The sequence below is a fragment of the Pseudophryne corroboree genome, chromosome 1, assembly GCF_028390025.1.
Source record: "Pseudophryne corroboree isolate aPseCor3 chromosome 1, aPseCor3.hap2, whole genome shotgun sequence".
Classification (NCBI taxonomy): Eukaryota; Metazoa; Chordata; class Amphibia; order Anura; family Myobatrachidae; genus Pseudophryne; species Pseudophryne corroboree.
In genome coordinates, this window is record NC_086444.1 from 942,616,500 (window position 1) to 942,641,526 (window position 25,027).

The 25,027-nt window shown below is 45.6% G+C and overlaps 1 protein-coding gene across 1 annotated transcript in view; it reads left to right on the forward strand.

Moving 5' to 3' along the window:
- The first annotated feature begins 2,457 nt into the window (after nucleotides 1-2,457).
- The window catches only part of LOC134918777 (interleukin-15-like), a 205,975-nt gene continuing 183,405 nt past the window's right edge, over nucleotides 2,458-25,027 (forward strand). The window contains exons 1-2 of the mRNA XM_063920391.1: nucleotides 2,458-2,574; nucleotides 3,469-3,592. The gene's annotated coding sequence lies outside the window, so the exon portion shown is untranslated. The remainder of the gene's footprint in view (nucleotides 2,575-3,468; nucleotides 3,593-25,027) is intronic.

Below are 25,027 nucleotides of genomic sequence, written 5' to 3' on the forward strand. Positions count from 1 at the left end.
AATACTGGCAGGAAAAAGAGGCAATTTGGAGGCCCTTGCACAAACTGGATTTGTTTTACTTAAGTTGCCCACCCTCCAGTGTGTACTCCGAATGAGTTTCTAGCACAGCTGGGAACCTTGTCAGTGATCGGCGTAGGAGGTTACTGCCCAAACATGTGTAAAAGATGATGTTCGTCAAAAAGAATTACAAATTCCACGAGAAAGACCTTTACCAGCAATTACCTCCAAAAAGTAGAGAGCGACCTGTGATGGTGGATTTCAGTGGGGACAAATTAATAGTATGTGAAGAAGAGAGTGTACACACTGATGGGAGTGAGGAATCGCATGTTGATGATGACATTGTTCCTATTTAAAGTACTAAAACCAGTTTGTGCAGTGCTCATTGCCAGCTTGTTTTGTGAGGGTCCAAACAAATCAATCAATCAATCAATCAATCAATCAATCAATCATTTCAGCCACAAGTGATAGTCCCTGTCACTGAAATGATTGTTTTTTTAAACTTTGCATTTCCTGTTTAATATGCAACATAAGAGTGGGTGGAAGGGCCCCAGGACAATTCTATCTTGCACATCTTTTCTTTGCGTTGTGTGATCTTTGGAGCATTTTTTTGGCATAGTTTTTAAAACTGATATCCTGCCTGCCACTGCAGTGCCACTCTTAGATGTGCCAAGTGTTTGTGCCGCCCACTTCTGTCACTTAGCTTAGTCATCCAGCTACCTCTGTGTAACCTTTTGGCCTAAACTGGATGAAAATAATATTGTGAGCTGTGATGTGTTCAAAATAGACTGGAAATGAGTGGAAATTAATGTTATTGAGGTTAATAATACAGCAGGAACATAAACACCCCAAATTCTTTGATTTTAACTGTTTTTATGATTTAAAAAAAAATACAGATCTAAAACCAAAACTCGCAAGGGCGGTTTTGTAAAAACCAATACAGATCCAAAACACGAAGGAGGTCCAGATCCAATGCCCAATACATGAAAAACAGCCCGGCGCACATACATCATGCTGTCAAAATGAGAGAACATTTAGGTAGGATTCAGATGAATGGTGATACAGACCCCTCACTCTTCTTCAGGACACACTCCCTGGAGTCTCCCAACAGGGGTTTGGGCGATACATAATAGAATTGAGTGGACATAAACTTATCGTTAGTCATAACAATAAATACTGTATGTTTTGTCTCAGCTGCAAAACACAGCAGGAAAAGAACATGGCTCTGGACATATTCCACTCTTTCCGACAGAGCACACATCCAGATGACAATATCATCTTTGTTGATGAGATATGGTCAGTGGCAAACCTTTCTAGAGGTTGGTTTCCAAATGCAGGCCACAATCTCCCACTCTGTAGAACACTGGAGCAAGTGCGGGAGTCTGGGGGAGCAGTAGAAGAACCCAGTAATGACCCTGGACATTAATGTAAACATATACACTGCATACTGTATGGAAAACAGTATTAATATTTAACACTATAGATGCAGAGTACTACACTTTCTAAGCACACATTCTCCCACCTCATGGCAAGGCTCCTGTCTCTTCATCCTGGTAGCTACTCTCTGGTCTAGTGCACTAATTGAGGACTTAGATCCACACACAGCAAACTTGGTAGAAGAAGCTGCTGCCACTGGTCATGTCCCTTAAACTGCATGATGTGGCGGCAGCTCTAGTAATTGTATTATATACCATTGCTATTGTCATAATGTGAGCCACTTGCCAAGAGTAGGGGGGTTTCCAGGCAACCGGAAACCCCCTCTGCGTTTGCCTATGCTGGTCCCATACCTATGGCTCATATGTGACAGATTACGCAGTCTTGGATGAGACAACAGTATGTCAAATTCTTGTTAGAATACCTGGCAACCGGCAGCACAAAAAGCTGAACTGGAGCCAATAAAAGAGGTACTACTGCTTCAACCTCCAGGACCATATACTGTATATAGCGACAGTGCAAATGTAGTTTGGTCTCACACTGAACCTGGAGACTTCACAGAGGCATGGATTCATTGTCAACCAGCATATATAAGTGCTCAAATAATGATGGAAATGGGGAATGACACATCTTGACGAGGCAGCAGTCATTAAAGCCCATGCCAATCAAAAGGGCAATGATCCCTTAATTATTGGCAACAACTCTGCAGAGAAGCTGTTAAATTAGTGGTGGTAACTGGGCCTTCTGTGACCCAGATGCTAATGTTTTTATTGTGAAATACTTGGTGCTTCTGATCATGTATACGCCTAACATAAAAAACAATAATTTTACTAGTCATAATTTGCTTGTAAAATCATTGCCCTTATAAATGTTGTCAGTGCTCAAAGTATGGCAGCTTGACTTACTGCCATATTTTCTTCCCAGCCTTGCACACTGCGGTGAGAGATCCCACCCTGCCACCTGCATCAATAAATTATGCAGGCTCTGCTAGTGTCTATTGGGCTGTGGCTGCCTCCCCCTCCTCAGGTCCTGGCAGCTTCTTGGATTTTCTTATTTGTGGTGCAGTGTAGATAATGTTATAACATTGCGCCAATGCCACGAAGAGGAGCAGGGACCACCAGGCACTGTGGTGAAAGCAAGAAGGTAAGAAGATGATGAAGAGACACTGGTTGGGGCACTGGACTGAAACATAGAAAATGTGCTGGATAGACTGAGAGGGATGAACAAGAGTAACCAAAGGGGCTGAGCTGGAGAAATGCAGGGAGCTGAGCTGGAGAGACAAAATGGGGGAGGATAGATACATGGTGCTGCACTCGAGAAACAGAGAGGGGCTGAGCTGGAGAAACAGAAGGGGGTGACGAGACACAAGGGGATGAGCTGGAACAACAGAAGGGGGCTTGAGAGACACAAGGGGTTGAGCTGGGTAGACAGAAGGAGAGGTGAGGAGAGACAGGGGGTTGATCTGAAGAGACAGAAATTAAGTGAAGAGACACAGGGGGCTGAGCTGGAGAGACAGAAGAGAGCTGGGGAGACACGGGGGTGAGCTGGAGATATATTAAAGTGGTGGAGAGGCATAAGGTTCTAAGCTGGAGAAACAGAAGGGAGGTCTGGACAGACTAAGGGGGCTGAGCTGGAAAGACTTAAGAGGGCTGGAGTGACATACAGTAGAGGGCTGAGCTGTAGAGACAGGAGGGGGCTGGAGAGACACACAGGGCTGAGCTGAAGAGACACAGAAGGATGGTGCTGATAACATGCAGGAAGGATGGTGTGGGAGAAACACAGGGGGGTGGCGCTGAAGAAACACAACGGGGGATGGCAGAGACATAATCATTGGTGATATTGCTGTAGAGGTGCATAGGGGACAGCACTGGAGAGATGCAGAGGAACAGCGGTGGAGACATAGGAGGATGACGTCTCTCTCAGGGATGTTTGAACAGGGAAGATCACATTTTGTCCAACCCCAAAACTACTATCACTATGTAGTATCTGATTTAACCTCTGTTGTATAAAGATGACATATTATTCCTATGCAAACAGGTGGCTTCCATACTACATGCTATATATCTCCTATATGCATACTGAATACGAGCTCAAAACATTGTCTGCCCAGGAAGGCTCAACTTCTCCAGGGGTCCCACATTGCAGAGAAACCGCCATATAGGTAAGAAAAGACTCTAAAGAGCAAGGGATACATAGGGCGTGTATCTGTCGTTAGCTGTGAGCTCGCACGTACAAATACATGGCTCCGTCGCTACTGCTGTGGACAGTCTGCATAGCCATAGGGCTAACCTTACCCTCGATGTTCCTTGTTCTTGTGTATAGGCTGCGAATGTGTACGCAATTGCGATTGAGTTTGTGATGGCTCCAGTGGGTGTCTCTCTTCATTCCTGCCTGGCAGCTTCACTTGCTAACATTAGCAGCTCTGTAGCCTAGAAAATCGCCATGCAATGGCATACAAACATGAATTAGGCCCAGAGTCAAGGGGTCTATTTACTAAGCCTTGGATGGAGATATAAAGTCGATAAAGTCCCAGCCAATCAACACATAACTGCCATGTCACAGTTTATCTCCAGTGACTTTATCTCCATCCAAGGCTTCGTAAATAGTCCCCTTAATCTGTATAAAAAGAACAATGGAACTTGGTAAGAAAAAAAATCGTAGTAGTCACGTTTGGATAAGTATGAAAAGATCTGTACAATGGTAAATTTAATTTAAAGACATTGTAGGACTAGGAAGCATTTAATGTGTGTTTAAGAGACAAATATTTTGTTTGAAATAGCAATAAAAAGTACATTCTAAACAGGAAATCTTATCTTTGAAAATGCAATGGTTTCTTTTAATAAGTGCTAGAGATATTCCCTGTAGATAAATGTAAATATCTATGAGAGTGACTGTGCTAGAGGCATTATAGTCACAAAGGGTGGTTTGCTTAGTGCTTTATGAATATTAGTTCTACTGACAGCCACCTGAGACAACCAATCACAAATCAGTAAGGATTAGGGCAATTATCTTCCTGAGTTATCAACTATCCCATGGAGGAAATATTTAAACATATTTAAACAAAATAACTATGCTGGAAAGAACAGAAATCAACATTTAGTTTGATTTCCCCTTTCCATGTCTGCCTTTGTACATTTCATATGTAAAGACTTATGTTTAAGCCCTTGTATCAATTGAAGGTTTAGTTATTATACTGAGTGTTTGCTTTATTCTGCCTAGATTCCCTTGTGCATTCATATTCTTTGATGTTCAGATGTTTTATTAAATACACAAGCTATGTTAAGACTGTTTCAAGAAACATTTTTAAATACTCGTGTCACAGTCACGTTCTAATCAGTCAGGTAAAAAAAAAGTTTCAAATAGATTGAGATCTTCCTTATGTGCAAGGCAGCCTTATGGAATCGCTGAAAGCACACCAAATTAACTCACTGTATAAGTCTCTGCTTCCCTACTCTCCTGGAACGGCCGGGATGCTCCCGAAAATCAGGTGGCCCTCTTGACCCCCTGGAAAATTGGGTAAATCTCCCAACACCAACTGCACCCTGCATCCTGGTTAGCAAGTGAAGTGGGTGGCCCGGGGCCACCAATGATGGGATTTGCGTTGAATCACGCCACTGTAGCCATGTCCCTTGCTGTATGATGCTGGAAATCTCTGCATTGCACCTCCCCCCCCCCCCTCCTTCTCCCCATCCCCCAGTGCAATCTCCTATTCAGTGCCAGGCTGAAGTGGGCAGCCAGGAAGTAGCTGCTATGGGCTTTACTGAAACTTTCCTCACAAGCCACTCAAGTTAACCGATCCACATGAGTCACAGATCCACCCATGTGCCCCAAACACCCCTCTCTGGAAGTACCAGCGACCCCTCCCCTCCACATGCTAACAATTACAGTTAGTTGACCCATACGCCTTTTGTCATCAGTGGCATAATAAATGGGTGAGTCTGTCCAAGATTATTGCAAAGGTAAATGCACAATAACAAGGGCAGGGGATCAGTACGTATTACCGCCGGACGGAATCCCGGCGGTCGGAATATCGACACCGGGATCCCGACCGGCACAATCCCGACAGGGGGCCGAGCGCAACGCAGCTGCTTGCGGGCTCGCTGTGCTCGCCACGCTGCTGGCACGGTGCCTCGCTACGCTCGGCACACTATTTTATTCTCCCTCTATGGGTGTTGTGGACACCCACAGAGGAAGAATATGTCGGGATTGTGACGGTCGGGATCCCGGTGTCGGTATTCCAACCACCGGGATTCGGTCCGGTGGGATCTTGACCGCATACCAAGAGCAGGTGTAGAAAAATAAATAAATAAATAGGTTTGAGTAACTTTCATTGCCTTGTTCCAAAGCCATGCTTTTCATATGAAATGGTTTCTGAAGACTTTGTATGTATATTTACTGTTGAACTTGTTATAAATCAAATGTATTTTTTATTTTTTAAATGGGACCGTAGAACTAATACAATTTTTATTTAAATGATTTGTTTCCTTCCACATAAGCAGTGCGGAGACACAGAAATGAGAGCACAGACACTGCTAGCAGAATGAAATGGTTGATCTCACTGTTAAGACCATGTAAAATGTATGCAGTGTTTTCTTGGATAGTAAAATTCAGGTCCATGACTTCCTAATAATCATTTAAAATTTCATGTGAACGAGCAGCAACCCGGAATTTTGCTTAGTCTGAAAGTGGCCAGGACAAATAACCCTGGTCAAGTGACCCGGCATTTCGACCAGGGTAGGTACATGGGTTGAAATCAGGACCTACCCGGGTCATGGTGCAGTGCAAATGGGTAAGATGCGACCCAGGACCCGTTTACAGCAGAGTAAGAGCTGGCGCTAAGAGATGATCTCATCTCCAAGCACCAGGGCTACGCACATGAGCAGTAACGTCTCATCTGGGTTGGAGCTGTTTACAAAATCCCATGTGCGACCTGGCAAAGTAATCTAAAAGGTGTATTAGTTTCAATGCCATTAGCAAGGACATTCCAATTAGGAGAACACATTTTAGCAGAATTTTACATATAGACATGACAGTAAACTTACTGGTTTCTTTGATATACAGTAGGTCCATATGTATTAGCCTGTGACATGAGGGAACTGGCAGGAATCTTGTAATTTAGCCTGTACATTTAAAGCAACAATTTAGTTTATTACATTTCTTTACACAACACCGGACACATCTTTAATTAATGGTACAATTAGTATGTCCCCTCTATCACCACTATTATAGTAATTTGGCACTACTGCAGTTCCACTGATACGCACTTTTAATTTTAACACTAACTTTAAACGAATAGAAATAGGTACATATGAAGCCCAAATCACTGCATTTACATATGATACAGTATTTTGCTTTTTACACATCTAAACCCAGCACAATCTATACCATACATATTTGAGACTTTTACAATTTGGTGAGCTATCAGGATTTTCAGTTAACTGGGACAAAATGAACGCACTACAAACACACAGGGAAAATAGACCAGGATGGACAGCAGGTCCACTATTGAATTTAGTACAGTCTTCAATAAAATATCTGGGAGCACAGATACCAAAGGATATTGAACCTTACCATACCATTGTCGGGACACAGATGCCCCAGGGCACAGGCAGAGAGATAAGATGGTGGAGCATAGCCACCAGCTGGCGGATGGCACAATAAAATGTGGTTTGTGCAGAGATTTCAGATGCAGCATGCATGATATCATGCTGCTAGATTCTGCAGAGAAAACAAGCCGCAAACGAAGATGGAACAGCAGCCTTCTTATGCAGGAGGAGGTAAGTATGGGCCGGGGAGACATGTGTAGGGTTGAAGATAAAGTGACACAAGGCAGGGATGGAGCTGAAGACACAGTCGAAGAGGATCGATGATAATGGGGCTGAGAGACAAAGAGTGGGCGTGGGGGCTGAGGCTGAGAGGCACAGAAGGGGAGGCTGAGAGACAAAGGGGATGGTGAGGCTCAGAGACATGGGGGGATAATGAGGCTGTAGACACAGGGGATGGTGTGGCTGAGAGACACAGGGCGATGGTGTGACTGAGAGGCATGCGGGTATGGTGACGCAGAGAGGCAGAGGTCAGGATGTTGGAGAGACACAGTGCAGGGGGCTGAAAAGAGGAAGGACAGAAGTCTGGAAGGACATGAGGCTGGAGTGATGGGGCAGAAGACTGGAGAGACACAATGGCCAGGAGACTAAGAGACATTGGGGGAAGGAGGCTGGGGATACAGTGAGCAGAAGGTGACAAAGGGACATGGGTCTGGGTGAACCTTTGTTATATGATGATGACATTTATTATATTCTTACACAAGCAGGCTTCCAGGTCAAGGAATCTCCTACATGAATAGTAAAATGCCGACTGAAGACACTGTCTTCCCAGGAAGGATCAATTTCTTCAGCGTTTCCTTGTTGCAGAGAAACCACCATATTAGTAAGATGTATTTGGAGAGGAATTCTCCGAGAGTGAAAAAAAACTGGGTAACGTATGATGCTGACACGCTTCTGTTTTGCATAGCCATGCACTTTGTAATGTGTGTGCCCTGTGGCTGCGGCTCTACCACTTTGTGCATTTACTGTTGGATTTCTATCCCTGTAATAGAAAAAACATTGATGTCCATTTGATGTTATTTTCTACAGTGTGGTTTTTCTACAATCTCTTATCAATTTGGGCTTTAGTAAATCTGCGGATCACAAAACAACTGGAAAACTGCTGGGAATTTCAAACCAAAGCTGTGTCTGCAGCCCTGTGTCTACAGCCTCATTATCCCCCCATGTCTCTGAGCCTCACCATCCCCTTTGTCTCTCAGCCTCCCCTTCTGTGCCTCTCAGCCTCAGCCCCCACGCCCACTCTTTGTCTCTCAGCCCCATTATCATCGATCCTCTTCGACTGTGTCTTCAGCTCCATCCCTGCCTTGTGTCACTTTATCTTCAACCCTACACATGTCTCCCCGGCCCATACTTACCTCCTCCTTCATAAGAAGGCTGCTGTTCCATCTTCGTTTGCGGCTTGTTTTCTCTGCAGAATCTAGCAGCATGATATCATGCATGCTGCATCTAAATATACCCCCTTTTTTCCCCAAGAAGATAGGTTTCATCCTCTTGACAATTACTTCATCAGAGCAGAGTTCTCAGCCACACCATCCCCTGTGTCTACAGCCTCATTATCCCCCCATGTCTCTGAGCCTCACCATCCCCTTTGTCTCTCAGCCTCCCCTTCTGTGCCTCTCAGCCTCAGCCCCCACGCCCACTCTTTGTCTCTCAGCCCCATTATCATTGTGTAAGAATATAATAAATGTCATCATCATATAACAAAGGTTCACCCAGACCCATGTCCCTTTGTCACCTTCTGCTCACTGTATCCCCAGCCTCCTTCCCCCAATGTCTCTTAGTCTCCTGGCCATTGTGTCTCTCCAGTCTCCTGCCCCATCACTCCAGCCTCATGTCCTTCCAGACTTCTGTCCTTCCTCTTTTCAGCCCCCTGCACTGTGTCTCTCCAACATCCTGACCTCTGCCTCTCCGCGTCACCATACCCGCATGCCTCTCAGTCACACCATCGCCCTGTGTCTCTCAGCCACACCATCCCCTGTGTCTACAGCCTCATTATCCCCCCATGTCTCTGAGCCTCACCATCCCCTTTGTCTCTCAGCCTCCCCTTCTGTGCCTCTCAGCCTCAGCCCCCACGCCCACTCTTTGTCTCTCAGCCCCATTATCATCGATCCTCTTCGACTGTGTCTTCAGCTCCATCCCTGCCTTGTGTCACTTTATCTTCAACCCTACACATGTCTCCCCGGCCCATACTTACCTCCTCCTGCATAAGAAGGCTGCTGTTCCATCTTCGTTTGCGGCTTGTTTTCTCTGCAGAATCTAGCAGCATGATATCATGCATGCTGCATCTAAATATACCCCCTTTTTTCCCCAAGAAGATAGGTTTCATCCTCTTGACAATTACTTCATCAGAGCAGAGTTCTGTGGAGATTAAAATCAACTGTAGGTTCTACTTATAACCCCAACAACTGAACCATGGAAGGTACAGTAATATATACTATGTTAGGAACAAGAAAAGGTCAGGTATACACTTCACCTGAGCATTCTTGGAGTGGGATGCTACTGTTTGGGTTTCTCAAGTAATCACCCTTAATCTTGCATATACCTTTAGGCCACAGATTAACTGCCTCTAGCACACCAGTCTTCTCTCAACACTCGCTTTTCCCAAGTCAGACAGACCATGACTTGCTCACCAATATATACTTTTAGTACACTCTATGAAATCTGATAGTCAAAGGATAACAACTCTCGTACTATCGCTCAAATGCTACTTTGCAGACGTGTATTCTGTAGTTAACAAGGCCTAAGCAGTCTTCTAGCAATCCTTCTCTTAAGAACAGGCTTTAGAATAAAGGAAACGTTTATTAAATTTTTTTAAATGATATACAAAAAATAGTACAGTGCTAAAATATAACTTTACATCTAAATTAATGTAGTGTAAAAAACAATCCATCATTTGTGAGCTATATGCAAGGGAACCGGTCAGGATCCCGATACTCAGGATACCGGCCGTCAAAATACCGATGCCGGAATCCCGACACTATTTGGAATAATAATAATAATAATAATAATAATAATAAGAAGAATGATATTTATATAGCACTTTTCTCCTAAAAGGACTGAAAGTGCTTTACATTTTTCTTTACAGCTCAAAATACAAAACAAGCGTAACAGTACATATTAGTGAAATGCGTGAGTAAATAGGTAAGTCTTGAGTCTATTTTTGAAGGATTCTAGAGTGGAGGCTTCTCGCACTGTGCGGGGAAGAGCATTCCATAGGGTTGGAGCCACAAAGTTGAAAGCTCGACCCCCAGATGAATTCAGGGAGATTCTAGGTACTGTTAGTAGTCCTTCATCTACAGATCGCAGTTATTGAGTGGGACAGTAAAGGGGGGTACTGACGGAGTGATATTCTAAGCAATCTGACTAGATTGCTTAGAATATGAGCATTATCGCTCCGTGTGTACCCCTCACAGCGATAGCGATGCGCTGCTGCATGCAGGCCAATCTAGCGGGTCACTCACTTCACCTGCTGGGTGAAGTGAGCAGCCCCTCCGTCTCCCCCCACACGCTCAGCACAGATCGCGCTGTGCTGAGCGGCGGGAGAGATGTGTGCTGAGCGGTTCGCTCAGCACACATCTTTCCTGCATCGGCCCGTCTATATGGGCCTTAAGGAATCAGAAGCTACTTCAAGTACCTTGGGCCCTGGTCATGTAAGGCATTGAAAGTCAGTGAGCCATTTTTGAAAAAAATTCACCATTTTACAGGTAGCCAGAGAAGAGAGTTGAGAATAGGTGTCATATGGCCAGAATGGGGCTGGTTGGTTAATAGTTTGGCATCTGAATTTAGTACCATCTGCAAGCAGTGCAATTATTTTGCTTGTAGACCAAGGTAGGGCATTGCAGTAGTCTAGGCATGATGAAACAAATACATGTATGACCTTAGGCAGGTCTTCTGAGGGAATCAAGTGCTTGATTCTGGCTATGTTCCTCAGATGATGCACTGGCATCCCAAGTTAGATCACAATCCCGGAGCCGGCATACCGACAGCTGGGATCCTGAACAAGTGACTGCCGGGCAACTGGAGAGGCAAGCCACGGGAATGTGTGTGTGTGTGTGTGTGTGTGTGTGTGTGTGTGTGTGTGTGTGTGTGTGGGGGTTAGGTTTAGGTACCCCCAGGGATGGGTAGGGTTATGCTGCAGAAGAGAGGGGAAGGGTATGGTTTAAGCTGCGGCAAGGGGGTTGGGGGGTTAGTATACTTACCCGACCCCTGTTGAGATTCTAAACATCGGGATGATGTGGTTGGTATTTTGACCACCGGCATCCCAAATGTTGGCATTTCAGCCCCAAACCATATACAAAAGGGGATGGTATCAGGATCCCGGCGCTTGGGATGCCGGCGGTCAGAATACTGACAGAGGGCTCCTGATGCCCAGAATCCTGATACCTTGTTGGTAAGTTTTCTAACCCTCCCCCTCTATTCCCCTATCACTAAGGTTGGGTACACATTATACAATTTTTTTAAGGATTCGGCTGATTCTGACAGATTGGAACAATAAATTGTTGAATTCATCCAGTGTGTACCCGCTATGTCGCTGACAATGTGCGCTCCTGCGGTTCATCAGCGACATCACCTGTTGGAGCTGTATGTAGCTCATTCTAGCGATATCGCTAGCCAGGGCCATTCTGCAGAAAGCAGCATGGCTCCTGGCAGATGCTCCGTCACTGCCAGCATCGACAAGTTTAACCTTAACCCTCCCTTGTGGTGCCTAACCCTAACTCCTTCTTCTTAGTGCCTAACCGTAACCCATCCTCATAGCCTAAACCTAGCCTCCCCCACTTCGTAGCCTAACCCTAACCCTCCGCAACATACTTACGTTCGTGATGCCGACAGTTGGGATTCTGACATCAGCATTGTTATCGATGTTGCAATCCCAATGCCGGTCTCGTGACCTGTGTCGGGACTCCGGTATCGGTATTCTGACTACCTGCAGAAGAAACGCCGGCATGCTAATCGTATCCCATGCAATAGTTTGTCCAGGTAAATAGAGGCTGATGCAGCTCTGGATGCAGTCCTGATTTGGTTGCAATTGACCGATGTTTAGAGGACTGTGCATGGAACCACAGTGTCTCTGTCTCACAATGTCCCATTACCATTTCTATGCATGTTTTCTATAATCTTTTCATACAATATTGGAAACTCGGTAGGGAAAAAGGGTTTGTTAAGCTTTTATTTGTGCAGGTCATTGTTTTATTTTCCAGATTTCATTATTTAAAAACATAGTCTGTGTGTATATAGCAGCTGCACATTTTTAAGTGATTGGTATGTGAGTCATGTAAAATGTTTCTTCAATTATAGTTACATTTGTTTATGTAATGTTATGGGTTTTTACTAGAGATGTGCGGCGGACACTTTTCGGTTTTGTCTTTTGGCTTTGGATCTGGAAGCCAATTCGTGTTTGGATCTGGATTGGTTTTGTCAAAAACACCCTTTTGGGTTTTGGTTTTGGATCTGGATGATTTTTGAAAAAAACATAAAACCAGCTACAATTACAGAATTTGGTGGTCATTTTGATCCTACAGTATTAGGATCAAATAACATTCATTTCCACTAATTTCCAGTCTATTCTGAACACCTCACATCTCACAATATTGTTTTTAGGCCAAACGGTTGCACCGTGGTAGCTGGATAACTAAGCTAAGTGACACAAGTGGGCGGCACAAACACCTGGCCCATCTAGGAGTGGCACTGCAGTGGCAGACAGGATAGCAGTTTTAAAAACTAGGCCCCCAAAGAGCTCATAATGCAAAGAAAAAAAAAGAGGTGCACCAAGGTCGCTGGATGACTAAGCTAAGCTACACAAGTGTGCGGCACAAACACCTGGCCCATCTAGGAGTGGCACTGCAGTGGCAGACAGGATGGCAGTTTTAAATACTAGGTCCCAAAAAGCACATAATGCAAAGAAAAAAAAAAGAGGTGCACCAAGGTCGCTGGATGACTAAGCTAAGCGACACAAGTGGGTGGCACAAACACCTGGCCCACCTAGAAGTGGCACTGCAGTGGCAGACAGGATGGCAGTTTTAAAACAAGGCCCCAAAGAGCACATAATGCACAGAAAAAAAGAGGTGCAAGATGGAATTGTCCTTGGGTCCACCCACCCTTATGTTGTATAAACAGGACATGCACACTTTAACAAACCAATCATTTCAGCGTCATGGTCTGCCACATGACTGTGGCTGAAATGATTGGTTTCTTGGGCACCCACAAAAAAAGAAGCAATTAATCCCCCCCACCAAAAAAGAAGCAATTCATCTCTCCTTGTACAAACTGGCTCTACAGAGGCAAGATGTCGACCTCATCCTCCAATTCCTCACCCCTTTCAGTGTTTACATCCTCATCCTCACAGTGTATTCATTTGTTCCCACTGGAATCCACCATCACAGTTCCTCGTGTACTTTGTGGAGGCAATTGCTGGTAAAGGTCTTCCTGGAGAAATGTATAATTCATTTTGATGAACACCATCTTCTCCACATTTTGTGGAAGTAACCTCCTATGCCGATCGCTAACAATGCTACCGGCAGCACTAAATACTCTTTCAGAGTACACACTGCAGGGGTGGGGGGGGGGGAGCAACTTAGGTAAAATAAAGCCAGTTTGTGCAAGGGCCTCCAAATTGCCTCTTTTTACTGCAAATGTACTGTACATACAAATATACTGTACAGTCCGTCTGACATGCCTTTTTGGATGCTGTCACCCATATAATCCTCCACCATTCTTTCAATGGTGACAGCATCATATGCAGTGACATTAGACATGTCAGAAATTTTTGGCAGCTCCTTCAGTCTGGACCAGATGTCAACACTTGCTCCTGACTGCCCTGCATCACCATCAGCAGGTAGGCTCTGAAATTTTATCCTTATCCTCGCAGCCCTAATTGCAGGAGAAAATGAAGGAGGTGTGGTTGACGGGTCACGTTCTGCTTGAGTTGACAATTTTCTCACCAGCAGGTCTTTGAACCTCTGCAGACTTGTGTCTACCAGAAAGAGAGATACAACATAGGCTTTAAACCTAGGACCAAGCACGGTGGCCAAAATGTAGTGCACTGATTTCAACAGATTGACCACCTTTGAATCCTGGCAAAGCGAATGAAAGGCTCCATCCACAAGTCCCATATACTTAGCGGAATTGCTCGGTCTTAGCTCCTCCTTCAATTTCTTCAGCTGCTTCTGCAAAAGCCTGATGAGGGGAATGGCCTGACTCAAGCTGGCAGTGCCTGAACTGACTTCACATGTGGCAAGTTCGAAGGGTTGGAGAACCTTGCACAAAACGGAAATCATTCTCCACTGCACTTGAGTCAGGTGCATTCTCACTCCTTTGCCTATATTGTAGGTGGGTGTATAAGCTTGAATTACCTTTTGCTGCTCCTCCATCCTCTGAAGCATATAGAGTTTTGAATTCCACTTCGTTACCACCTCTTGCTCCAGGTGATGGCAGGGCAGGTTCAGGAGTGTTTGCTGGCACTCCAGTCTTCGGCACGCAGTGGCTGAATGTCGAAAGTGGCCCGCATTTTTTCGGGCCACCAACAGCATCTCCTGCACGCCGCTGTCATTTAAAAAAAAATTCTGCCCCACCAAATTAATTGTATGTGCAAAACATGGGACGTGCTGGAATTTGCCCAGATGTAATGCACGCACAATATTGGTGGCATTGTTTGATATCACAAATCCCCAGGAGAGTCTAAGTTGGGTAAGCCATTCTGCAATAATATCCCTCAGTTTCCGTAAGAGATTGTCAGCGGTATGCCTCTTACGGAAACCGGTGATACACAGTGTAGCCTGCCTAGGAACAAGTTGGCGTTTGTGAGATGCTGTTACTGGTGCCACTGCTGTTGTTGCTGCGGTAGGCAATACTCTACCCAGTGAGCTGTCACAGTCATGTAGTCCTTAGTTTGTCCTGCTCCACTTGCCCACATGTCCGTGGTTAAGTGGACAGTGGGTACAACCGCATTTTTCAGGACACTGAGGACACTTTTCTTAATGTCCCTGTACAGTCCAGGAATTGCTTGCTTAGTGATGTGGAATCTAGACGGGATTTGGTACCAGGGACACAGTACGTCCATCAACTGTCTAAATCCCACTGCACTAATGGCGGATACCGGATGCACGTCTAACACCAGCATAGTTGTTATGGCCTCAGTAATCCGCTTTGCAACAGGGTGACTGCTGTCATATTTCATCTTCTTTGCAAAGGACTGTTGGACAGTCATTTGCTTAGTTGAAGTAGTACAAGTGCTCTCCCGACTTCCCCTCTGGGATGACGATCGACTCCCAGCAGCAACAACAGCAGCGCCAGCAGTTTGAGTTTATTATCATTAAATATTCAACATGTGAACAAACAATTTTAGTATGAACGAAATAGATATCACAAAAATACAAGTACCAATTAGGCACAATAAAATATTTTAAAAGCCATAAGGACACAAGTAGACACATAAGCAGATACTACACCCCTATCTACCCTTTAGGCCATTAAGCATATTAATTGCCTTAGGAAAAAAACTAAGGCCCTCATTCCGAGTTGTTCGCTCGCAAGCTGCTTTTAGCAGCATTGCACACGCTAAGCCGCCGCCTACTGGGAGTGAATCTTAGCTTAGCAGAATTGCGAACGAAAGATTCTCAAAATTGCGAGTAGAAATTTCTTAGCAGTTTCTGAGTAGCTCGACACTTACTCTGCCACTGCGATCAGTTCAGTCAGTTTCGTTCCTGGTTTGACGTCACAAACACACCCAGCATTCGGCCAGACACTCCCCCGTTTCTCCAGCCACTCCCGCGTTTTTCCCAGAAACGGCAGCGTTTTTTCACACACACCCATAAAACGGTCAGTTTTCGCCCAGAAACACCCACTTCCTGTCAATAACACACCGATCACCAGAACGAAGAAAAAACGTCGTAATGCCGTGAGTAAAATACCAAACTTCTTAGCAAATTTACTTGACCCAGCCGCAGTGCGAACATTGCGCATGCACAGTTAGCGGAAAATCGCACCGATGCGAAGAAAAATAACGAGCGAACAACTCGGAATGAGGGCCTATGTTCAACCAACTGGTCTTACACAGCAAAGATCTTTAACGTAAGTTAGAAGGAAGCAGGGTAAATACCCCATGATTAGGGTGGGTCTCATCACTCAATATACTCCTAGCCTTCATAAGGAGCCTCTTTTTATAAATGGGCTGGATATTTGGCAATTGTAAACCTACTATACTTCCAGCGGTTTTAACAATTCTATCAAGTGACTTACACTCAGCTACGTTACAATTTCCATCCCAGACGGAAATACCGTAAGTAAGCACACTCTCAACAATACAAGAGTAGAAATTAACTAAAATTGGCTCATATTCCTGCTGAACGCATTTTCCTAAGAAAGTATAACCACTGTTGGGCTTTCTTTATGACATTGTCGATATGACAATGCCATAACAAATCATTAGATATTTTCATACCCAAGAATTTAAAAGATGATACTATCTCCACCTCTTGCTTGTCCAAGAACAAAGGACTGTAAGTGTACCGATGGGTTATCCTAAAATCCAAGATCATCTCTTTGGTCTTTGTGATGTTAAGAATTAGATGATAATCTTGACTCCATTTCTACAGCCTACATACTTCGGATATGAATTCTGAGTCATTGTTACCACTATTGAGACTTACAATAGTAATATCATCTGCAAATTTAAGTATATGCACCGTGTCTGATTTGGAAACACAGTCGTAGGTAAACAACACATCCCTGTGGTACACCTGTACTAATCATTACCTCATTTGTGATTTTATTGTTGATCCTGACTACCTGTCCACACCTAACTGGGTCATTTTGTTAACTAGAAAAGTAGGAATAACGGTGTTAAAAACCGTACTGTAGTCTACAAATAAAATTTTTACTGAGGAATCCCTATTTTCCAGGTGAGTAAGCAGTAAGTGAGTAAGGGCTGCATCGTCAGTAGATCTATTTGCCCTATATGCAAATTGGAACTGATCAAGGGTGGCCGGTATGAAGCCCTTTAAATGTCTAATAATCAATTTTTCAAATTACTTCATAATTAATGACGTAAGGGCAATTGGTCGGAAGTCACTTGGCTCATTGGTATTAATTTTACCATTTTTTAGGATGGGAGTAATTACTATTGATTTAAAATTTTTAGGAACAATACACTATGCTAAAGAGAGATTAAAAATGATGGTAAAAATACCTGCTAGTTGTTCTGAGTAGTTCTTAATAACACTCCCTGGGATTCCATCGGGGCCTGAGGCTTTACTGGGGTCAATAGCAGCGAAACACTTCCTAACGGACAACTCGTCTAGCACCAATGGCTCACCGTTGCCTTCGTTGACCACACACGTGCGAGGAAAGTCAACCTCCTTGTCAAAACACATATAAATAATATTCAACGTTTCGCCAAACGTGGGATCTGCTGGTTGCTTTGAGTTTGCCTTACAGTCGGTGATATCCTGAATTCCCCTTCACATGCTTCTCGCATCTCTGTCATTTTTACATTTAGTTTGAAGCATGACAGAGTATGCCTTTTTTGCATCACGAATTCCCTTTTTTAGGTTTGATCTGGCAGCCCTAAAAGCAACTGGATCTTTGGATTTAAATGCTCTATCCCTCGCTATTAGTACTGATCTCACCATGTTATTAACCCAAGGTTTATTGTTAGCAAAGAGTTTCACACGTCTCTTGACGGTCACACTCTCAATGCAACAATTAATATAGCCTAATACCATAGAAGTAAGATGGTCTACATTCACCAAATTATCGTTCTCGTCCACCTGGGATTCTGCAACAAACAAACCCCAGTCCGTGAACTCCAAAATATCTTGGAGTCTGGCCATAGCCTCCTGTGGCCATGTTGTAACAAATTTACTTTCGAGTTTAAAACGTCGGACTAAGGGTCTGTATATTGGCACCAAATACAGGGAAATATGATCCGAGTTACCAATATTAGCATGCCTAATGGATGAATAAGCCTCCTTGACTTACAATACACATGATCTAATAAATTTTCCCCTCTAGTAGGAGTCTTTACATACTCATAGTATTTAGGAAGGATAGTCTTCAATCTGGCCTGGTTAAAGTCATCCGCCACTAAAAATACACCATCCACATATTTAGATTCTAATTTAGTTATGGCAATATACAAACATCCCAAAGCGGATACCACATGAGCATCAGCAGCAGTAGGCGTAGCACCATAGGCGTAGGTATCGGCGGTGCAGGGAGTGCGGTAGCTATGGGGCCCTGCCCACCTCCAGGGCCCGGCCCTCTCTCTGCACCTGGATATGCTGCCTGCAGAGACCTATGCCCCGTGTTTTCTCTATCAGCAGTATGCTGCTCCTACTGTTAATTTCCCATCCGGCAGGCTCAGTGTCTCTCCATGCTCACTGATGCTGGGAGCAGCCATGCTAAGCAATGCAACGCCGCAGCTCCTCTCAGCATCAGTGAGAACGGTGAGACAGCCATCCATAACACTGACTGCAGATGTGCCTGCAATAGGAGCAGCACATTGCTGTAAGAGGAAAAGCCACGGGGCACAGGCGGTGAGTGCCCGCCTGTACAGCCGTAATGATGAGGCGGGTGAGTTCTACCGGAGGGGTGCATAGACATATTAGAAAGTACACAGAGAAGACATTGCGCCGTAGTTCTGGCCAGCTTCTCTGCGATCAGAACGAGAAACGGGACCAGTCACAAAATGCAACAGGTTGTTCTTTTTTGTGTGTGTGGGGGGGGAGAAAAATTTGCTGTGGGGCCCCATTAGTCATAGCTACGCCCCTAAAGAAATGAAGACCCCTGGTACGCTTATATGCTGATAGCAGCCATTGGAAGCAAACAGAATCTTTCACCGTGATTCTAAAATAGCATAAACGAAAAAATTTGTGATTCCACGTGGCGCTACTTTACACCTCTAGGATAAAATTTGAAAAACAACCTGTGCTTACACAATATGAAGGATTCGCATCACACAGGCATTTACAAATGGTGTAAACGGATCAGACACTAAAAATACAGAAAACAGACATGCATAGCTCAACCCTGTTAATAATAAATCTGAATTAGGCCCAGTGTCTGAATAGTGGGACTGTTGGGAGGTATGCATTGCAACAGCAACTCACACACTTAGCCCGCATTTAGATTGACCCCTAAGCTAGATAGTGTACCATATAGATGGTGTACATAAACATACCTAGATAGAGTGTACATATACAGTATAACTATATATACCATTGTATATGTGTATATATACACAGTATGCATATATATATACAGCAGGGATAGGCAATGTACAGCACTCCAGATGCTGTGGAATTAAATATCTCAACATGTCCTTCCACAGATATAAATTGCCTAACAGCAAAACTATAGCAAGGCAAGCTGGGATGTCTAGTTCCACGGTTGCTGGAGTGCTGAACATTTGCCTACCCGATATACAGTGTACATATAACACCTATACACAGTGGTGCAAGTGGGCGGGTACGGGTGGGTACGGCGTACCCGTAAGAATTTAGCCGTGGGTATGCCGTACCCACACCGACGGGCCGCCGCTCCTCTTCCCTCCCTCCCTCTGCTGATCCACGCCGCACTCGCCGTCCCCGCCACATCGCCGCACCGCCGCTGATGTGAGGGAAGCAGAGCGCAGCCTGCGCCTCTCCTTCCCCTCAGTCTCCGGCGGGTGTCATAGTTTAATTCAGCGCCGATCCGTGAGCCAATCAGAGGTCGCACCGCGAGCTCTGATTGGCTCACGGATCAGCGCTGAATTAAACTGTGAGACACCCGCCGGAGACTGAGGGGAAGGAGAGGCGCAGGCTGCGCTCTGCTTCCCTCACATGACAGACAGGACGGCAGCGGGCAGCGGTGAGCAGGGAAGGGGGGGCATGTTATACCTGGCACTGGGGGATATCTGGCACTGGGAAGGGGGCATTTCTATCTGGCACTGGTGGATATCTGGCACTGGGGGGGCATGTATACCTGGCACTGGGGGATATCTGGCACTGGGGGCATATCTGGCACAGGGGGGCATATATACCTGGCACTGGGGGATATCTGGCACAGGGTGGGCATGTATACCTGGCACTGGGGAATATCTGGCACTGGGGGGGCATGTATACCTGGCACTGGGGGATTTCTGGCACTAGGGGCATATCTGGCACAGGGGGGCATATATACCTGGCACTGGGGGATATATGGCACAGGGGGGCATGTATACCTGGCACTGGGGGATATCTTGCACTGGGAAGGCATGTATACCTGGCACTGGGGGATATCTGGCACAGGGGGGCATATATACCTGGCACTGGGGGATATCTGGCACAGGGGGGCATGTATACCTGGCACTGGGGGATATCTGGCACTGGGGGGGCATGTATACCTGGCACTGGGGAATATCTGGCACTGGGGGGCATGTATACCTGGCACTGGGGGATTTCTGGCACTGGGGGCATATCTGGCACAGGGGGGCATATATACCTGGCACTGGGGGATATCTGGCACAGGGGGGCATGTATACCTGGCACTGGGGGATATCTGGCACTGGGGGGGCATGTATACCTGGCACTGGGGAATATCTGGCACTGGGGGGCATGTATACCTGGCACTGGGGGATTTCTGGCACTGGGGGCATATCCGGCACAGGGGGGCATATATACCTGGCACTGGGGGATATCTGGCACAGGGGGGCATGTATACCTGGCACTGGGGGATATCTGGCACTGGGGGGGGGGGGGCATGTATACCTGGCACTGGGGGATATCTGGCACAGGGGGCATATATACCTGGCACTGGGGAATATCTGGCACAGGGGGGGCATGTATACCTGGCACTGGGGAATATCTGGCACTGGGGGGGCATGTATACCTGGCACTGGGGGATTTCTGGCACTGGGGGCATATCTGGCACAGGGGGGCATATATACCTGGCACTGGGAGATATCTGGCACAGGGGGGCATGTATACCTGGCACTGGGGGATATCTGGCACTGGGGGGGCATGTATACCTGGCACTGGGGGATATCTGGCACTGGGGGGGCATGTATACCTGGCACTGGGGGATATCTGGCACAGGGGGGCATATATACCTGGAACTGGGGGATATCTAGCACATGGGGGCATGTATACCTGGCACTGGGGGATATCTGGCACTGGGGGGGCATGTATACCTGGCACTGGGGGATATCTGGCACTGGGGGCATATCTGGCACTGTAGGGGCATTTCTGTATCTGGCACGGGGGGCAATGTATATCTGACACAGTGGGGGCATTTGTGTATTTGGCACTGTGGGGCAATGTGTATCTGACACTGTGAGGCAATGTATATCTGGCACTCTGGGGGCATTTCTGTATCTGGCATTGTGGGGCAATGTGTATCTGGCACTGTGAGGCAATGTGTATCTGGCACTGTGGGGCAATGTGTATCTGGCACTGTGGGGCAATGTGTATCTGGCACTGTGGGGCAACGTGTATCTGGCACTATTGGGGTCATACGTGTATCTGCCCCTCCCCCCATATGTGTACCACGCCCCCATTTTCATTGACCACGCCCATGTGGCACTTGGCCACACCCATTTTTTTTGCACGCGCGCAGAAGGCGCGCGCACCCAGTACCCATAAGACATTTTTTCTACTTGCACCACTGCCTATACAGTATGCATATGTATGCAGTGTACATACACATACCTACACATATAAAGCATATGTATACATTTACTTACTGTAGCATATACAGTAGGTGTATCATCACACACATCGCACAGTACAGTATATAGTGTGTACAATCCCCAGGTGTATCTCACACATCACACAGTACAGTATATAGGGGGTATAATCCCCAGGTGTATCTCACACATCGCTCAGTACAGATTACAGGATGTATAATCACCAGGTGTATAACACACATCGCACAGTACAGTATATAGGGTGTATAATCCCCAGGTGTATCTCACACATCACCCAGTACAGCAGTGCCAGATTAAGGACCACATGGGCCTGGAGCTGAAATGTATGAAGGGCCTATAGTGTGCCTTGGCAGGAGGTATGACAAGCGCTGCGGTGAGGGTGGTATAAATAGGGGGTGTGGCCTTTGCCATGAGTGTGGCTATGTCCATGGAAATCAAGCTAGTGCCTACCTTCAACCATTTAATAGAGGAGCAGACCCATACACACATACATACAGTGGTCATCGAAGTGGGAATTTTGAAGTGGGGGTATGGCAAATGAAACAGGATTACTGGGGGGACATTGCCACTGAAAAGGAGGGTGTCCTTAAAAGTACATGCATTAATGTGCCCCCTCCCCTCCTAGTCTGTATAGCTACCTATTAGTGTGCCCCCTCCCTTCCTAGTCTATATATGCATCAGTGTGCCCCTTCCCTCCTAGTCTGTATATGCATCAGTGTGCCCCCCTCTCTCCTAGTCTATATGTGTATTAGTGTTCCCCCCTCCCCTCCTAGTCTGTATATGCGTCAGTGTGCCCCCTCCCCTCCTAGTCTGTATGCGCAAAGGACAGCTCTTATTGAAAGAGCTGTCCTTTGTGATTTTCTAGGTACATACCAACATTATTAATGCCGGTATGTACCCGATAAGAGGTGGGAAGTACTGTACCACATCGCGGATGCTTAGTACATCCTGCCCTAGGCCTGCACAGAGGCTACTCTACAACACTGGCTGGTGACCGCCACATACAAAAAGGACAGTTACGGCCACACATTTGACCTCACATTGATGGGAGGAACATGGAGGGAGGGAGACACACGGGGTGCAGGACAGGGGAGACAATATGAACACCAGGGGAAAAACCAGGGTAGATTGAATGAAGACAGGAGGAAGACATTGAAGGAAGATGGGGAGATGGTAGGAACAGCAGGAAGAACAGAGGAGATGGGAGTAAGACAAGAAGAACAAGGGAAAACGGGAGGCTCCTAAACAGCATGGGCTGGTAATTGTTACATAAAAAAAAGCTGTGGTTGTTTAGCTCAGATGAATAGGGAGATCCGTCAGGAACGGGAAAGAAGAGGAGGAGACGGGAGGAATTTTAGAAACACAGGGGGAATAACGGGGGGAGGGGGGGAGACAAGTGGAACACAGGAGGAATAACGGGGGAGACAAGAGGAACACAGGAGGAATAACGGGGAGAGATAAGAGGAACACAGGAGGAATAACGGGGGAGACAAGAGGAAGACAGGAGGAATAACGGGGGAGACAAGAGGAAGACAGGAGGAATAACAGGGGGAGACAAGAGGAACACAGGAGTAATAACGGGGGGAGATAAGAGGAACACAGGAGGAATAACGGGGGGAGACAAGAGGAAGACAGGAGGAATAATGGGGAGAGATAAGAGGAACACAGGAGGAATAACGGGGGGGGGGGGGGGGAGACAAGAGGAACACAGGAGGAATAACAGGGGGGAGACAAGAGCAACATAGGAGGAATAACCGGGGAGTCAAGAGGAGCGGAATAATGGGGGGGGGGTAGAGACAAGAGGAATAACGGGGGGACACTAGAGGAACGGAATAACGGGGGTGAGACAAGAGGAATGGAATAACGGGGGGGGGGGGCAAGAGGAAGACAGGAGGAATAACAGGGGGGAAGCAAGAGGAACACAGGAGGAATAACGGGGGGAGACAAGTGGAACACAGGGGGAATAATGGGGAGACGAGAGCAGCACAAGGGGATTAACAGGGTGAGATTGGAGGAAAGAGAATGAAAACAGGATAAAATAGAGTTTTTCTAGTAGCTGGTGATTTTAATAAAGCAAATTTAAAGGCAGTGTTTTTGATAAAAATATATTTGTTCCGACTGGGGGTGATAATATCCTTCATCAGGTCTATAGTAATGTTAAACAGCCATATAAAACTATTATGTGTCCTCATGTTGGATTTTCTGACCATGTGTCCATGTATCTTATTCCCTCGTGTATCCCATTAGTGAAACGTAGGAAAATGGAAAATAGATCTGTCTGTATTTGGCCAGAGGATGCTATGACTAGGCTTCAGGATTGTTTTGAGACAACGGACTGGAAATTATTTATTTCTCAGTCTGTTGAAAATTCTCAGGTTAATGTTGATCATTTGGCCTCCGCAGTACTCTCATATATATATTGGTGCATTGGGAATGTTACCATTATGAAGAGTATTAAGCAGTTTTCGAATGAGAAGCCGTGGATGAACGGGGAGGTGCGTTCATTACTGCATGCTAGGAATCAAGCCTTTAAGGCTAACGATAAGGCATCTTATAGAGTATCTAGATTAACCTTTAAAAAATGAATTATTAGAACAAAAAGGGATTATGCAGCAAGAATTGAGTCTGGGTTTGAGAACGATTTGGACTCTAGAAGCATGTGGAATGGAATCCGGAGTCTGACGGACTGGAAGGTGAAATCCTCATTTGATGGGCGCACTAATGTTGGTTTATTAGAGGAATTGAATTATTTTTATGCCCGTTTTGATAGAGCTAATCAAACTGCTGCTACTAATTTGTTAATGTGTTGTTCGGATAAGGCATTGGTATTTTTTGAGGATGAGGTCAGAAATTGTCTGTTAGGTGTTAGTGTCCAGAAAGCACCTGGTCCGGATGGTATACCAGGGAAAGTATTGAAAGGATGTGTTGATGGAATTAGTTATATTTTTACTTATATTTTTAATCTGTCTCTCTCACAGTGTTTAGTCCCTGCTTTTTTTTAAAAACACAGTAGTAATTCCAGTTCCAAAAACCTCTAAGGTTACTGACTTAAATGATTATAGACCGATTGCGTTGACCCCGTTAATCATGAAATGTTTTGAGAGATTAGTTTTATCACGTATGAAGAGTTTTATCCCCCCTGATTTTGATAAATATCAATTTGCATATAGACAAAAGAGGTCAACAGAAGATGCATTAAACTCTGTTGTCCATTCCTCTCTTTGTCATCTGGAAAGGCCCGATTCGTATGTTAGAATACTTTTTATTGACTATAGTTCAGCATTTAATACCATCCCTCCCGGTGCTCTGATTAAGAAATTATTCACACTTGGGT